We start from the raw sequence: 3,925 nt of genomic DNA on the forward strand, positions 1-3,925 counted from the left end.
CAAAAATTATGCTAAAACACACTAAAATCTTTTTGGGATTTTGAACATAAGAAATGCAGTAAAGAAATATTTACAAACATATTTTTGTGAGTTTGTGTAAGACGATCATATCAGATTATGAGACATATCACTAACACCGTTAAGCTTCATTTCATTTTAAGTTCTAAACAATTCACCTAGATTGTCAGTATATTGGTCCACTTTAAATTTTCACACAAAATTCAACTGTTTCGAGATACGATATTAATGTTTTAAAGAACTTAAACTTATTCGCGTGTCCCACTACTTGAATATACTCCCGTATCCAGATCCCAATATTCAGTCTTACAGGTGAGTATACCACAGATGATATCTGTAAAGGGGTTAGATGCGAAACCGTGAGAGCTCAGGTCAGAACTTCCGTTCAGCAGAGAGATGACGGTTCGACTTTTGGTGTGTCCCCTTTAGAGGATCTTTTGTTTCAACAGCAATGACGATCAATTTTATTGTTTCATCAATTTGCTGAGGGCGAGCTTATATTTCAAAGCATTTGCAGAAAGTATTATCCGGGGACTAGGTCAGAATTTCCATTCAGCAGAAGTCCCAGGATAATACCCTAGATATCACTGAGTATAAAGACCTAGTATCTCAGAAAGAGGGACCTTTCAAACAAGATTTCGGGGGTTACCCATATATCCAAGTTTTGTTACCCACGAAATAAGCAAGTTTGAATTTTTAAGTTTATATCTCGTCACAATTTACTAAATGTGCAAAAACCTACTGGCATATCTGCAGTGAGATTGTTTATCACATTTTTAACTTTCCAATTCTTTAGCATGTTGTGATAGTCCACTGATGTACTATCATTTCCTCTTTTTCACAACAAAACTCATTTTTGATTTTATCATGTTTTTGACTTTTTCAAATTTTCTAATGTTTTTGGATTTTCTGAAATTTTTATACTCCCCCTAAAATTCAAACACATATTAAAGAAAATATGAAAACAAACTGTACAAGAACATGACAACTGATATGAATCACTTCAATTCTCCATCCACTTGACATAAACAATCAGAACTCCCCCTTTCAACAAACTATTTTCTCATTATAATTTCAAAACACTTAAGTTTGTTTTAATCAAAATGATTTTTCCGGAAAATAAGTTTAGTTGATTTTACCATTTGAAGGGACGAGGATGTGGTTCATCATTTTTCTTCAACAATTTGTATGAGGATTACATCAAGTTCAACTTAATGACCTTGATTAATCACTTTTAAGAATCAACCTCTGTACCACTTGTACGACAAACATAATCAAATACAAAGAATGATGCCGATTCATGTTCCATGCTTACCATCCTGGGAACTCCGGCAAATCAGGTTTTTCTATTCAAAGAAAATATCCACCCAAGCCTGACCAGCCTTGGGTGTTACCGAGTCATCAATACTCGATTTCTTACCTCCCCTCTTCTTCTCATAAAATTCTTTAACCCCTTTGACTTTTCGATCAATCATCTTTCCAAAGATATGTTTAACTTTGGGGTTAAAGGCCTTTTCGACATCAAACACCTTTTTATCATCATAAAATTGGTTTGAAATTTCAACTTTACCAATTTTCTTTTTAAATTTTTCAGCACTCAATGGTGGAAAATTTTCATCATCCATCTGAGTTACTGATTTTTCACATTCTGAAACAACCTGTGGCTCATCTGACTTTGTGGAATCAGATTCATCGCCAGAAAATAGCTCCTCTGATTTTGACCTATCAGAATCATCGCTAGAGCTATTCCCAAACTTCTTAACAATCCATTTCTGGTTGTCAGATTTAGCTCTCTTCTTGTAAAACCTGTTTGAACATTCACCAATTCCAAATGTAGAATTTTTGAATAGTTTTGTTCTGTCAATTGGTGGTTCAAATTCAACAACTTTGTTCTTCAGTTTACGAGAAACTCCCTGTTTTGATGCTATTGCCTTAGAACACTCTCTGGCAATATGTCCAACTAAATTGCATTGGAAACAAGTTCTCGTATCTTTCTTCTGACCAGCAACTTTCATCTCTTCTTGCTTCTTTGCAAGGAATTCTTTGTTTGATTGTTTTCTGAACAATCTTTCTTTCTCTTCTTCAGAAGATGTACCTGAAAAAAATGTCATTTTTGCTTTAAAATCACGAACATATTTTTCATTTTTCTGTTTTTCTGTTGGAGTAAAACCAAGACCTTTCTTTTTGAAATTATGGTTAAGGTTTGGTTTCTTGTGAAAACTAGAACCAGAACTGTAACATTTTTTCTTGTTAAATCTTTGTTGAACTCTTGAGGTGTATTTTTTAGGTTTTTCAATAAGATGTAAATCTTTTATTTCAGAAATATTAATTTCTGTTAGTTTGAAAACCTTTTTAATCAATTCAGTTTTGACACCTCTTATTGGAAATTCCTCATCAAAATATAATTTGTCAGAATCATTCAAAGTGTAAGCAACTCTGAATGTTTCGTCCTTCAAATTAGATTTTGATAACAAAAATTCGTTGTCATAAACTATTTTGCCCTGTTTTTCTGTTTGACTCGGAGTTCTTGACTCAGACTTTGACTCTGTCACAGACTCCGACTTTGACTCCTCTGTGTCATCGTTATCTAACACATGATCCACCACTATCTTCATCAATTGAGATTGTTGATCAGTGTCAGACGATGTAAATACGACATCAATACTCTCTGGTAAATTGACTGACGACTCTGACTCCCACTGTAAGTTTATAGCCTTTTTTGACTCGTTCATCATTTGGATTTCTGGGCAGATATCCATTTTCCAGCGGGGGTGGACACTTGTTATAACTGACACCTTTTTTCTTACCAGAATCTTTCTTGTCAGTCTTCTTCTTAGTGTCACTCTTCTTTTCAGTCTTCTTCACAGGAGTCTTTTCTTCAGCAACTTTTCCAGCATTCTTTTCTTTAGTTACCTCATCCTCTTCGAATGCCTTCATGCCTTCCACAGTTGGATAGTTCCTATCAATTACATAAGAAGTACATGAGTAACTTTTCAATAAACGATTTACTCTTTCTGTTTCAATTCTTTCTAACTCTAGTTTCTGTTCAAGAGCAGCACACTTCTCGATGTAATTGTTCACAACTTTTTGTTTGATCATGAAAGCTCCCTGAAGTGTCTTCATTGCCGTTGCCTGCTCTTCACTTGTGTCATTGTACATATTCATCGCTTTGTTCAGCACATCATAAGATTCCTTCAATCTATTCATGTTGTGAATCAATGAACTGTTTTGTTTCTTCATTTCTTCACAATTTTCACACATCACTGGACACTTTTTCGCAACAGCTTCTTCATCAATCTTGAACTTTGGAACTTCTTTCACCTTTTGTCGGACCACCGGAGCTTCATCATCACTGCTCACCGGTGTCCTTACGTTTTCTTTTTCTTTTTCGCTTTCTCATCTTCACTATCACTCTCAGCCAGCATCTTCAGATGTTCTGCCATTCTTTTTGCATAATACTCAGTTCCATCATCATCACTGTCTTCTTCAATTCTTGCAACAAAAGCTGTGTGAGCTGTATGGGCTGTGGCTTGATCAGGAATATAATCATCCCAAGTGAAATTCTCCCAGCTAAAACCTTCAGGTAATTTCTCATCATCTTGATCAATCACACATGCTTTAGCATCAGATGGAATATACTTATCCCAGTTAAAACCTGATGATGGATTCTTCTCATCTTGATTCATCATACAAGCTCTCTTTGACGGATCTTCAATCACATTTCTGCCATGTGCAGTTTGTGCCTGATGTTGTTGTTGTTAAGGTGATTGTTGAGCAACTTGATGGTAGATGGCCTTTCGATAGTAATCATTGTTGTTGTTGAAAGGATTTTGAGCTCCACTTGCTTCGCGATTGGTGCACTCCCTCTTGAAGTGTCATTTTTCCCTGCAATGAAAACAAGTGACTT

Source organism: Helianthus annuus, chromosome 16 (assembly GCF_002127325.2).
Source record: "Helianthus annuus cultivar XRQ/B chromosome 16, HanXRQr2.0-SUNRISE, whole genome shotgun sequence".
In the NCBI taxonomy this organism is placed as follows: Eukaryota; Viridiplantae; Streptophyta; class Magnoliopsida; order Asterales; family Asteraceae; genus Helianthus; species Helianthus annuus.